This window comes from Athene cunicularia (assembly GCF_003259725.1).
Source record: "Athene cunicularia isolate RWA chromosome 28 unlocalized genomic scaffold, athCun1 chr28_part1, whole genome shotgun sequence".
NCBI lineage: Eukaryota > Metazoa > Chordata > Aves > Strigiformes > Strigidae > Athene > Athene cunicularia.
This window is the reverse complement of record NW_020799139.1, coordinates 2,137,148-2,150,516: the sequence shown is the minus strand read 5'-3', so window position 1 is coordinate 2,150,516 and position 13,369 is coordinate 2,137,148. Positions and strand designations below refer to the sequence as shown.

Sequence of the window (13,369 nt, the reverse complement as noted above, 5' to 3'; positions counted from 1 at the left end):
CGGGGCCGTGTCCCTGCTCGTCCCGGTTTCCCCCCTGCCCTCTCCCTGCCAGGCCGGAGCTCTGCTTCCCTGTGCACCCCTCAGGCAGCGTGTGTGAAATGCTCTGGCAAATTCACGCCGCTGTTAATGACCTGAGGTAATTAGCAGCGCTAAACCATCTCCCGGTCCGGTTGGTTTTGCCCGTGGACTCCCGGCTCCCCGCAGGCCCGTCCCGTGACCGCACACTCACCCTGCGCTCTCCGTGTCCCTCAGCCCTAGGTCGGAGGGACCCCGAAGTGAGCGCAGAACTCATTTCAGGTTGAAGAAACCGCAGCGGAAGAAATACGGCCTGCTGTCGAATTACGATGAGAACATAGAGATGGCCTCGTTCGACAGCGACGAGGACACGGTGTTTGAAACGAGAAACCTGAGGCGGTAAGCGGGTGTCGCGTGTGTTTTCCTCACGAGGGGCTGAGAGGCTCCTTTTCTAAAGCCGTGGGAGCTTTGGCACAGATCCTATAACCAGATCTGCATAAATTACACTTCTGCGTTTGGTCTCTCTGTGTTGGCGCACAGACTTCATCTCGCCTTTCTTCATTTTCTGACCAGGCGGCTGAAGGGGACGTACCCCAGTTTCTTTGGAGCACCACTTGGTGCCTTGTGTTTCGCAGGCCCGTAGGAGGGAGAGACAGCCCGCACGGGCAGTCTGAGCCTCCCTGCGTCAGACAGGAAAACAAAAAATCCTGTTTTTTTCAGTTTAGGAATTGCTGCCAAGTCACATTGCAGCTAAAACTCCTGGTCCCGTTGGGGCATCCATTCCTGCTTTCGCAGCGATGTGCTTTCACCCCGCGGATCACGCGAGTCTGGTTTCTCTGGAGGATGCTTTTTTAAAGCTGAGGAGGAGCGGGGCTCACTGCCTGGCCTCTCGGCTCCCCCAGCTGTCTCCATGTCACCTTGTACATCCTCACTCTGATGCTGGGCGTCTTCTTTTTCCAGATGATTTGGGACCAGCGGCACCGACTTCACAGACTGACCAAGGGGGTGCAAGTCCGGTGGAATCACCTTACCAGTGCTCAAATTTTATTTTTTTATATATGCTTATAATGACTATTAATTAAACACTTCCATAGCTGGGGCAGGGGAAAGGGGACCAAACCTGTTTTCTTCACACGCATTTTTCGGGAAAGGTGGAGCTGTAAGCTAAGTGATGCTGCACTGGGTGCTGTTAACTGCAGAGGGAGATGCTGAGGAAGACGTGACTCTGGAGGAATGCTCAGCGTTTGAAATCCTGCCGCTCTGGACTCCAGTGCTGCAGCTGCGTCTGCTGGCCCATCGGTGACTGTGACAGTCAGCTTGAAGTGTCAGACGACTGGATTTCTTTTGCAGGCTGATCCTCTTCATGCAGTATCTGGTTACTTCATTAGGAAGTGTCTCTGTAATCAGCTCTGAGCTGGGAGAGCTCTTGTTGTCTGTTACACTAGTGCGGTGGGTGTGGATAGTGTTGTGTTCAGAGAGAGAATGCATCGAGTTTCTTGTAGTCGCAGGGTTAGCAGCCACGGTAATGCAGGTCATTACGTGGGTTTACAGAGCAAAGACACGTTTACAAGTGAGAGGTGCCACTTAGCCCAGAGGAGCATTTCCAAAAGAGCAGTGGGTTGTGTAGCCTGTGGGGCTGCGAGTGTTCAGAGTGTTCAGACCGTTCTGCCCAGCTCCCGTGGTGCTTTCACCAGAGAAACGTGTGACATCTGCCAAGCTGCTGGAGTCTGAGCTGCTGGCTCTGTCAGGAAGAGCCAGAGCACCGTGGATTGAGTCGGAGCACCTGAACTGCTCGTGTGATGAGTGACCTGTCTCGGAGCATCTGATGACTGGAAAAGGAGGACCCGGACTCTATGAACTGTGATTCTTGAAGCTGCACAGCCCTGGCTCAGAAATAATCTCCTTGAAGGGTACTGGAGTTTCACTCCACTTGCTGAAGCTCAAGCTACGTCCCGCTGTCAGCCCAGCAAACTGGGATGTTTCTGGGCAGCCCATTGCGTTGATATTTGGGTTCTTACTGCGTAGGGCCAAGATGTGAATGTAGTAGAAGGTCACAGTTAGGTGGATCTGCTGCTGAAACAGTAAAAACTGCTTGCAGAGTGCTCCTGTTTATGGCACGTTTCAGCCTTGAAGGGAAGGCCCTTCCTTGAAAACGATGGGCAGTGCAGACCTGTATCCTTAAGTCCCACTCCCACCCCAAACTGGTAGTGCCTTTGTTAGGAGAAGCTGAGGGAGTTGCCCTGCGGGCGGGGAGCTCCCTGCTTGACCTTGCCTTGAAGATGAAGGTAGAGAATGTCTCTGGAGTCATGGCTCCCTTCTCTCTGGAGTCATGGCTCCCTTCTTTCGGTTAGCAAATCCTCTGTAGGTAAGGGGACAAAACTGACAACGAGAAGGGCTGAGCAGGAGGGATATCCTTACCAGACAGCGAGGACGAACGGGTTTGCTGTGAGTCGCCCGGGAGCTCAGGCTCTAGCTGCTGCTCTGAAGTCCCTCCTGAGGCCGTGGGAGCGGTGAGGTCCTGGCGCCCGCCTGAGCGAGGGGCAGCATTTCTCAGTGCAGAGGGGGTGAGGTTTCCTGGAGAAATGTCACCCCAGGTGCTGGCAGCTCTCTCTTGCACACGTGCAAAAGATTTTAAAATATATATATATTTTTAGTAATGCTGTCATGTGAACACAGTGCTTGGATGTGCCCTAATTTCATATCATTTCTATCCTTTCATGCCTCTTTTAGGTACTTTCTGCTTGTTTGGTTGATGCAGAGATGAAAGCCTTCACGGCATTCCTCTGTGAGGACAGCAGTGATGGCTAAATCTGTCCGTTGCTGCCCCTCGGGTGATCAGAGAGCTGATTTGTTTGGTTCCTGGCGGTGTGTCTCCCTTGATCCTGCACAGGCTGGCAGGTCTATGCGCACGCTGATAACTTTCTCTGGCTCTTCAACTCCCTCTGCAAAGTTGTTTCTTGCATTGTGCCAGGTAAACCTGACTGTATTTCAGTCTGCTGGCGTGCCCTGGCTCAGCGCTGGGACTGACATGCTCGCTGGCCTTCCTTTATCTGAGGCGACTGACTCGATCGTTTTTAGGCTCTGCTCTTCGTCGGACAGACGGTGTTTGTGATTTTGAAGCTTCCTTGCCTTGCAGGAGGGGATTTTTTTTTTTTTTTAACAGTTGAATGATTTTGATCAAAGGGGGGACCTCAAGCCGTAGGTTCTACCATGGAAATAATTTTGATAGAGTTTGATTGTGCTGTAGTAGGTATTTAGAATTTGAGCAAGGGAAGGTGTGGGGGGACCCAGCCCGAGCACATAACGTGGCCCCTGCTGTGGCACTGTGTAGGTGAATGGTGCTGAGGGCCGGGCGGGTGTGCCAGCCCCGTGTCTGAGCACCACGGACGTGTTTACAGAGCCCTTCTGCTGCCCGCCTGTGCAGGGGTGCAGAGTAAAGAGCTGATGGTGGGGCTGTAGCGCACAGCATCGCTTTCACTCCTGTTCTGATCCCATTTTGGCTGGAGGCAGGTTTGAGCTGGAACCAGTGACCCTGTGTGGCTGTTCCCATTTTCCCCTGAAGCATCCTGCATCTTGGGAGCAGTCGGTGGTCTGGATTTGCTCTTTGCAGGCCAAGACATTACATTCCTGCTCCGTTCTAAGTCATTGTTAAAGGCATTTTCTGCGAGGAGAAAACAAAGATGCTGATTACAGACCTGAGACTCCTTCGAGGACAAATCTATTGCTTGGCACAGCTGTTGCTGATCTCCGTTTCTCCTGGAAGAATAAATTGGAGTTGTTGCAACAGCTTCTCCTCACAGCAGCGGAACAGTGCACCCATGGGCAATGAGCGTGAGGCCAGTGCAGGTTTTTCTAGGGGGTGGTGGTGGATCTTGCTAATAATAGTGGCTTTTAAAGCCTTGCTTTATGTTTCTGTAAGAGAGCAGTTCAGCAGTTACTTCCATTATCGGTTTAGTTACTTTCTGTGTATTTGGTACCTGTGCTGATAGCCTAGTGGGTCTCTTTGCAACGGTTGGATCTTCCGGTAGTTTTTCCGAAGAGATTTAAACACACGGATGCAAACAGACGCCCGTATGCTCTGAGCCAGCTCTGGCCTGGGAGCTGCAGGGCCGCAGCCGCGCAGGGCTCAGCTCCTGCGACCACGCGCCGCTGCTCAGAGGAACGGGCTCTGTCCCTGGGCAGGCTGATGCCTCACCAGCTACTGCTGCACTTTTCTTTCTCCAGAGTGGATCAGGGTGTTAGTGGGAGGCTCTGTGGACTCCGACTGCCCTTTGCTGTTGGCCAGGGCTGATGCTTGCCAAAAGGCTGCCGGAGCAGGCAAGGAGGACCGAGAGCAGAGCGTGGGGCTCCCAACGACGCTGCGCGGTCGCCAGCCTGCGCGTGGCACAAGTGACTGCTACAGAGTCCGCCTGGAACAATCACTATTGTTTAAGCCAAAGCCTAATTTCAAAAGTTTACGTAATTGCCTCTGATCTTCTCGGAGGGTTGTATCGGATCCTCTGCTGCTGATCCTGAACTACCAGGGAAATCGACTGGGCCGTCTGCCGAGGTTAATGAGATTGACTGGGAGCAGTGCGAGCCTCAGCTCTCTGTCGTTCATAACGTGCTTCTGTTTTGTTTCATTTGTACGTGTGACTGGAATGGGATCTGCCGCGCCGAAGTGCTGCGAGATGGACCTGTGGTCCGAGCAGATTGCCAAGAAGTCAATAAACCAGCACTTGAGTGCATTGTGTCGTCTGTGCTCTCAGGAATGGAGGAGATAGTCTTCCACCCTCCCGCTTGAATTGTTGATTTATTTTTAAATAGCAACCAGTCCTCTATTGATCCATTGGTTTACTATCGTTTACAGCTTCCCCCCCTCCATTGTATCTTGGAACAAATGAAATAAAGCGTTCCGTTTCCTCGGCGGCAGCGTGCGGGCCCGCCGGCAGTCGGGGTGGTTCTGTGGGGCCAGGTCGGTGCTTTTTGGAGCCTTTCTCTGCTCGCTGCTCTCGTGGAGCATCGCCCCGCGCTCCGCTTGGCCACGCTTACACCCTGCTGCATGTTAGATCCACGCTCCCCTCACTGCCTGCTGCCCACCTTCACTGATCGTCCTGGGGGTTGTTTCAATTTTCTAAAGTCTGCTCCCTTTCCTTTCTCCCTCTGCTTACGTTAATCCCTTTTCTGGTACAGAAGACTCAGTAAAATCCCTGCAGGGGTGATCGCAGCCTCTCCGCACGGAAGAACCAAGTTAGGTTTTGCTCATCCAGGAGTCGGGAAGGAGAGGCTGTCCCCTGGCTGGGGATGTCCCAGCCCCTCAGTGCCAAGAATTAAAGCCTGAGCGGAATTAAGGGCGTTCCCTGGTGCTCACACACCTGCTCTTGGCCCGCTCGCGGAGGAGGGTGGTTGTGCAGGTTTTGGTACGTAGGTGAGTGGCACTGGGGAGACTGAAGCCCAGTGCCCCGTGTCTCTTGGGGTCGTGTCCCTGTGTCCTGCGCCCGGGAGGCTGCACGCTCCTCCTGGAGCACAGCACGGCTGCCAGGCTGTCACTGGCTCCGTGTTTCACCCCTGTTACTGGGGGGACTGGGGGGGGCAGCCGGTGGCAAGGCCAGGCTGGGGAGAAGGGCAACCCTGTAGATGGCACTCGCAGACCAGACATGCTGGCTGACGGGCACCGGCAGCACCTGGTGAAGCTGAAAATAAATTCTGATGCCTTAAAAAGGCAAATCTGCCCTCAAGCAGCTCTCTGGGAACGAGGGGGAAGTGCCCTCTCAGGGGCTGGCTCTCCTGGCTTTGGGGTGGGGGGGCAGCAGGTTTTGGGGCGGCTCTTGGAGAAGGTTTCTCCCAGCTGCGGGTGCTGCTCTCGCCCCTGGCTTTATCGTAGCCGGATTTAACCTAACCCTGTTAGTACTTGTTCGTAAAGGCTTGTTATGATTCAGGGACAGACAAAGTGTTCAGATACCCTAATTTGATTAAATTAAGCCGTAGGCTCCCTGCTCACACGGGCGCTCGCAGCCGTGAGGGAGAGGCTTGTCTGTGCAGAGCACAGAGTTGTCTTGGGCTGGTCCAAGGCTTGGCATAAACCCCAGCAGCACTAAAGCCTGGCCTAGAGATTGCTCCCTTCTCCTCCAAGTCTGAGAGCCTCCGGTAAGCGCGGCACAGCCTCGCACAGGCGTGTGGAAACCCAGCCCTGGCGCAGCGGCACCCTTTGGCGTGCACCCGGCTTTCCCTGGGGAGCGTGCTGGGCAAAATTACCTGCGGTGGTTAATGAAGGAGCGGCAGTGGCGCGGGCAGGGCAGCCTTTCCAGCCCTGGCCTGAGGGAGGTGCTGGGAGCTGTGGTGGGGTGCAGACCCAGCGCTTGCCCGTTTTCAGGCTCAGGGGGCTGGGAGCCCCAGCACAAAGGGCCATGGCCTGCGCCTGCCAGACGAGCTGCAGGTGCGTTGGCCTCCACACCCTTCCCCGGGCACGCTTTCCCTCTGCTCTGGAATCTACCTCCTTGACAAAGGGCTCTGAAATTCAGGAATCAAACACCCTTTATCCCCAGCAAAACGCTCTTTCTCCCTTTTTCCCACCCTGAGTGACCAGAGGGACTCGGGCCATCTCACACCGTACAGCAACCAGGAATCTCACATACAATTGTTCACACCCCCCCCCAGAAAAGCCCAACTTTATATATGAACCATCTTCAAAAAACAGGTCTGGGTGCAGAGAGCTCGCTGCTACAGTCTGGGGCTGTCACTGCCACCGAGCAGAGGCTCTGGCTGAGGTCTCCAGCTGGGGAGAAGTTGAGGCTGGTGCTGGCTGGGATTCCGGTCACAAACGCAAGCTGGCGGCATGGATCTGCTCTGAATTTATTTTAAACTCAAGTTAAAGTGCTCTTGATGCTTTGGATGCAAATTTCCTTCCTTGAAATGGGAACTGCAGGCCCTTTGCTGAGTGCTGGTAAGCTCTTTTGATTTCACCAGCCTGTTTGCTACTGCAGCATTGTACCTCGCCGCCGCGCTCCGTGGAGTGCAAAATAACCTCTGCGGCAGGTTTCTGGGGGAGGAACCACCTCTTGGCTTTCTGGCGGCGTAGAAAAGCGCTTTTCTTGCTCTCTGCACCCAGACCTGTTTTTTGAAGATGGTTCATGTATAAAGTTGGGCTTTTCTGGGGGTGTGTGTGAACAACTGTGTGTGAGATTTCTGGTCGCTGTACGGTGTGAGATGGCCCGAGTCCCTCTGGTCACTCAGGGTGGAAAAAAGAGAGAAACAGCGTTTTGCTGGGGATAAAGTGTGTTTCATTCATGGATTTCAGAGCCCTTTGTCAAGGAGGTAGATTCCAGAGCAGCTGGGTGTCATCCGTCCGGGCAGATCTCCAGCCCTGGGTTAGGGACCAGCCAGCCAGTGTTACTGGTGTCACTGGGAGGGCACTGGGACGGGGGTTGTTGTGTTCCACTTCTTGTGCTCATCTGGCTTCACACAGGTCACCTGTGCTTTAGATTTCACCTTTGTGAAACAGGGAGACATGAGGAATCTTCTTGCCAAACAGCTTTAGGGACTTCAGAGGTGACCGCGTCACTTGGAAGCGGAACTTCACGCCCCCATTTGTCGCTGCACTCACAACTTTGCTCCCGTGTTTCTGAAGTCACTGTCAGCATCCCTCTGGCCCCGGGGCTCTTCGCAGGGAGTGTCTGGGCCAGTTTTCCTCACCAAATGCCGCAGACGAGATGGTAGAGTTAATCCTGCAGTGCTCTGTGGGTACGGGAGCTGCTCTGCAATTGCGTCTCCGTGTTTATTGTGGGATAGAGGCTGCACGTTGGGAAGGTGGCTGGAAATGTTTGAAAACCTGCTGTAGAGCCGCCTCTGATGTCTTTTCTGTTCCACTCAACAAAGCTCCTCTACACAACTAGCAGGATTCTTCTGTATAAAAATTAGCTTTACTTAGTTGGCTTTTTGTCTAAATCCTTCTTCTGATCTTTATTTTTTTCCCTTACGTGATAGAAAGGTGAATGGAAGTGGCACTTCAGCCACAAAAGCCTTTCCTTTAGAAACGTTGGTTGTTTTTGTTTTAAAAATTTTTAAAGGGGGCTTTGCAGGGGAGACTGCAGAAGCATTTTCTTTTTAAGTTACACTGGGGAATAAAAGTATAAAGGAAAGAAATGATCATAACTGTACTGGCAACGGAACAATATTTTTTTTCGAGTACCAGAGCTAATTGAAGAAGGAATTCACACAACAATTTTTGCAATCTAAGGATGAGTAAACATTAAAGGGGATGCTGTACTTCTGATGCATGCTAATGTGTGACTGCATGCGTGGGAGAAGATGTCCCTAAAATTAAATTTGAGATGAACATCTCAGATGTTACACTTCAGTATTTTCTTCTTTACGTCGCCAGATCAAAGACACGAGCTAAAGCCCATGTCCAAGGATACCTGTTGAGAGGATGAAACTTCAATGCACCTACGAGATAAAATTGCTAGAAAACAGGGGTGTCTGGTCCAATCCGTGGACTCTGGGATTGCTGTGGATCCGTACGGATCTTGTTTGCTTCCGCAGGGTTTCTTACGGCTTCAGAGAGCCCCCTGCTCATGTAGACAATTGCAGACAATTACCAGCTGCTTTAATTAACACCAGTTTCTGGGATGTAGGCAAATGGGGGGCTGACATGTTAGAGCACATTGCCCCATTCCCAGTAATTGCGGCTCCTGGGTGTGCAAGAGGTTTGTGTTGTCGCTTCCAGTGCTGGCAAATCCAACCGAAACGGCACCGAACTTGTGTGTGAACGTGCCCCCGCGCTGGCCGGTGCCTCCTCGCTCCCTCGCCTGCTGAAGCTTTTCCTGATTTTGACACGTTTCCATGCTGGCCGTGCTGCAAACAGCAGCAACTATTGTTGTCAGCACTCGGGGATCCTCTTGCTCTCTCTCTGCAATCAGAGCAATGCTCCTGTCTGCTGGTTAATAAGAGCTGGGAAATGGAAGTGTCGAGATTTGCAGGTTTTGCAGCTAGGAGAGACCATTATGTTCATCGTGCTCAGCCTCCCGCAGAGCACCGGCTGGTTTGTCCTTTTTTGTGTGCGGTGAGACTAGAAGCTTTCTCTCGGAAAGGATGCCAGCCTTCGTCTGAAACAACTGAGTGGTGGAGCGTTTGCTGCATCCCTGATACGCTGCTAATACGTTCTGGTGGTTAATTACTCTTGCTCTTTTAAAGAAAAAAAAAAACCAAAACCCTCACGTACTTAAAATAATCCTAACGGTTTCATTGTTCGACCTGAGCTGAGTGCACGCTGCCCCCTCTCTCTGGCAGAGGGGGTGTAAATATTGTTTCTGATGGTGAAAAACCTGACGGGCGTTAACGCTGTGAACAGGCAGTCGGGGTTTGAGCCTCTGTGGGGGCCACGGTGTTGCTTTGCCTCCAGAGCCCTGGCGGGGCTGGGCAGGGGGTTTCACAGTGGTGCCTTTTCCAAGGACATCCCAGCTGGGGTCGGCTTCTCCAATAAACGCGATTTTCCGCTCTCCCTGCCCGGCGTTTGCTCAGCCTGGGACAATCCTGCTCATGACCAACCTGGTTTTTACACCAGGTGCTGCCCGTGGGTGCTGCCCGTGCCCCTGCCCCTCCTTTGGGCGTGTGGCAGAGGTGGCCGTGCAGGCCCTGTGCCCGTCGGGCACTGCCCGCATTGTCACCCAGCTCTGGAGCATCGACGCCCGCCCGGAGGCTGCGTGGCCACGGTTTGTTCGTTCAGTTTTTGGGTGCATCCAACCTAAAGCAGGCCAGAGGCATCGGCCTGGGCCACCTGCCCCCCGGCTCCCGCAGCCCTGGGGAGTGACTCCAGCGGGACCTTTTCCCGGAGGGGCGGCGGGTCCCCGGTGGCAGCCGGCTGGGGAGTCTCCTCGGGTGACGGGGGGGTCTCGGAAGCGGCGAGCGGGGCTGTGGCAGCGTGGTCATTGTGTGCAGCTGAAGGCACAGCGGGGCCCGGGGACGCGGGGCTTCCAATTCTCTGGTACCAGGGTATATTCTGATCTCTCTTTTTTTTTTTTTTTTTTTGGATCTTTTTCTCACATCCACATCAAACTCCCTCTTTCTGAAGAATGCAGAGAGGTATTAGGTTTGTGCCCTTTGTGAAATATAGCAAAGGTTTGAGATACTGCTTTTTTCTTTCAGAAGTGGAGGTTTTTATCTGTGTTACAACTTTAGCTTCTCCCCAGTCATCGTTTTGGCTTCTCAACTGGCTCAGATGAGTGCACTGAAAACGTTTTCTGTGTTTATTAGAGGAGGGGGGGACTATGTGTCCTTAATGAAGGTTCCCATTCCTTTCACACATGCGCGTGCAGGTACTGACTGGTGGCTCGGGCCGTTTCAGAAAGTGATGTTCAAACCAAAATAACTTTATTCCTCCATCTGGAGCTGGTGGGAATGTCCCCGTTGGTTTCTCAGACTCCAGCTCGAGGTGTTCGTTATGTGCTGCTCCCAGGGCAGGCGTGTTTCCAGGAGTGTGTGAAGTCCCCGAGAGAGGCCGGATTTTGCTGGGAGCCATGCAGGCACGTGGTCAGAGATGGCCCTTTCCCTCCAAAGCGCGTGTTTTCCACACAGAAAATAACATGTAAGGAACCTGTTTTTAAATGAAGGGAGAATTAAGCGAGAAGTGATTTGCCAAAGGGCATCCAGGGAAGCGGCGGCAGATCAGAACTGAAGTGAGATCCCCAGGTCTCAGCCCGCGTCGGCCCCACCACTGGTTTTCTTCCCTGCTATTTGGCAGCCCGCAGTGTCTTATGGGATAACCAGGACTTGGATCTCCATCTTCTTAAAAGAGGCGATTTAAGAAGATTTCTAGGGGAGCAAAGCTGCCAGCTTGCTCCTTGTCCACCTCCCCTTCCCCTCCATTTCTGCAGGTCACCTCTTTGCAGCCGAAGATGTTTTTCTCCCCCTTTCTCCATCCACACACGCTCCTTTTAGAAGCTCTTTGCTCTCCTCACTTTCCCACAGCTCAGAGCCATTCTCCCAGCTTCAAAAGGTTTACTAATTACCCTAATGAGGTCAGGAGAGACCAAATGTTTCTGTGACTTAAAACAGGGGTGGGAGGGGGGAAATATCTTGACTTGTGCTTATACCGACGTGTCTGTGGGTAGGTAGCATCTTCTACCTCCGCTTGTGCTCCCCCACCTTCCCATCTCGAGCAGAAAAAAAGAAAATGTGGACAGAAGGTCTCAAATGTATCAAACAGCTTTTAAAAAGAAATTCCTTTTGCCTGTCAAAAGAACAAACAGATACACCAAAAACTGTCAGAATTAGTGTTGGAGTAATTGCAGAAGCTCTCCAAGGTTAATGCTCCATTAGCGAACAGCTCTCACGCAGCTAAAAGCCAGGACGAGACAGGTTGTCAAAGGCTTGCTGGAGATTAAAGAGCTGCGTTCCCAGCCTAAACTCTCTTGTGGATGTTGTTTGGAAGGGGAGGGAAGGGGGGGGTGTTTGTGGGATGAAGATAACACCAGCCATGGCTTGTGCTGCCGTGGCATCGCTGGAGAAGTGTGACCCAGAGCTGGAATGGTTTTCAGACCTCAGCGGGGTCCCTCTTCCCTGGGTCGTGGGGTTTGGGAGGGTTTGCTCCCACTTAAACACTCCACCAATTCTTTAGGTCGTTTAGGCCAAGTTTAAAAGCAAATCCCGAGGGCAGCGCCAGCCCTGAGTCTGCAGGCAGCCTGGAACGGCAGCACGGGGCCGGGGGACTGTCCTGGTTTATTCCGAGTTGGAGACGCGCGAGGTCCCGGGCAGCAGCGGGGTGCTGGAGGCCCTGCCAGCTCAGGGATTAATTCTGCCGGGGTATCCGCGGATTTGCAGTGAGCAGGACATTAGTTTTAAATTGAGTTGGGGCCTGACTTCATCTCCCAGGCCAGTGTAAGGCTCATTTAAATAGAATTGACCTTGATTTTTCTTTTGTAGAAGAGAGAAAAGCCATTCCTAACTTCCAGCGAGGCAGCACCCTCTGTGCCCCAAACGTTGCCCCGGGGGGGTGATTTACCAGGCCTGGGAAGGCACAATAGCAGCCACGGGATCACCCTTTCATGTGGACCTGGGTTTTCAGCATCTTCCAGCAAGGTAGTGACCTTTCTTAATGCCTGTGGGTCTGAGCTCTGGTTTTTACTTCTTATAAAGCAGAGCTTTGTCTAGGAGCATTTTACCCACGGCGAAAGGTGCATTTAGAGAGTCGAAAGAGGCAGTTAAGCTCGCGCAGCCTTGGAAATGCCACGCTGAGGACCAGCCCCAGCCATTCCCATCGCAACTTCCCTGCGTGTAAACAAATACCCACTCAAAAGAGGCCAGCGGGTTCCCGCCGCCGCTCTTGATCTGAATGCGGACAAGGCTGGTGTGGCTGTGTTCTCTGTCAGGGCTGTCGCTGCTTTAAAGCTATTATGATGGTGTTATGATAGTGCCTGAGATCCCTGCCAGGATCAGGGCTTTGTTATGTTGGATGCTCTGCGCACAGATGCTGAGAGCCAGTCCCCATGCCGTAGCGTGGCAGCCTCGGCTGAAAAGGCTGATGAGAGAATGGAGAAGGGGAGGAAAAAAATAAACATGCGTGAGGCAGAGCCTCGCCGAAGGGGCTGGCTGGAGAGCAGGGTGGTCCCGCGGCTCCCGCAGCCCTTCTGGGTGGTGGCTCTCTCCCGCCGGCGCCTCGGCCACGGAGGAGACGGGGCTCCGGCAGCGCGGGGACGTCCCCTCGTGCCGCTGCACCCCCCGGCCGCGGGACCGGGGCCCTGAGCCTGGCGCCCGGCGTCGACACGGCAGGACCCGCGTGGTGACGGGCCCTGTCCTGGGAGCGAATGGCTGGGAGTGAACTTGAGGCGGGGGGAATTGGAGCTGCCTGCAAAGGGCCGGTGCGAGAGGCCTCTTGAAAAGAACAGCCGTGAGCAGAGGAAATGAACAATGTCATAATTAGAGAATTAAACCTTTCCTGTTCTTTTCTTTTCCTATCCTGATATCATTTGTAATGATTAGACCTTGGGTGCAGCGCAACCAGACAATGCAAGTCGTCTATACAAGAGCAAAACAAGACTCCTGCACAGACCCTGTCTCTTTATTAAGTTGATTTGCATTCATAATCTTCATTTGCCGTTATTATTTTTCCCCCTTGTGCTTAGTGAGTGGTATTAGCATAAAGTCCCTTTTTTCTTGTTTTCTATTCACGCTCAAGGTCAGAGACTTAGTGAGACAGTGACGAAAACAATCTCTTCCTCACCCTCTTTTAATTCTTTGCAGAAACATGTCCTGGGGATTTTAACATAACAATTGATGGGAAAGGAGGGGGGAGACCTGAACAGAGCCCTTTCTGTGCTGGAAACGGGAGCTGCCCAAAAGAGAGATGCAAATCCACGAAAAGAAGAGGGGGGGGGGGGGG

The 13,369-nt window shown here is 53.0% G+C and overlaps 1 long non-coding RNA gene across 1 annotated transcript; it reads left to right on the top strand.

Annotated features, from left to right (window-relative positions):
• The first annotated feature begins 80 nt into the window (after window positions 1-80).
• Window positions 81-4,919, top strand: LOC113489394. The gene is made up of 2 exons (XR_003400033.1): window positions 81-414; window positions 976-4,919. It is a non-coding gene; the product is annotated as an uncharacterized LOC113489394 (long non-coding RNA).
• Window positions 4,920-13,369: the final 8,450 nt, after the last annotated feature.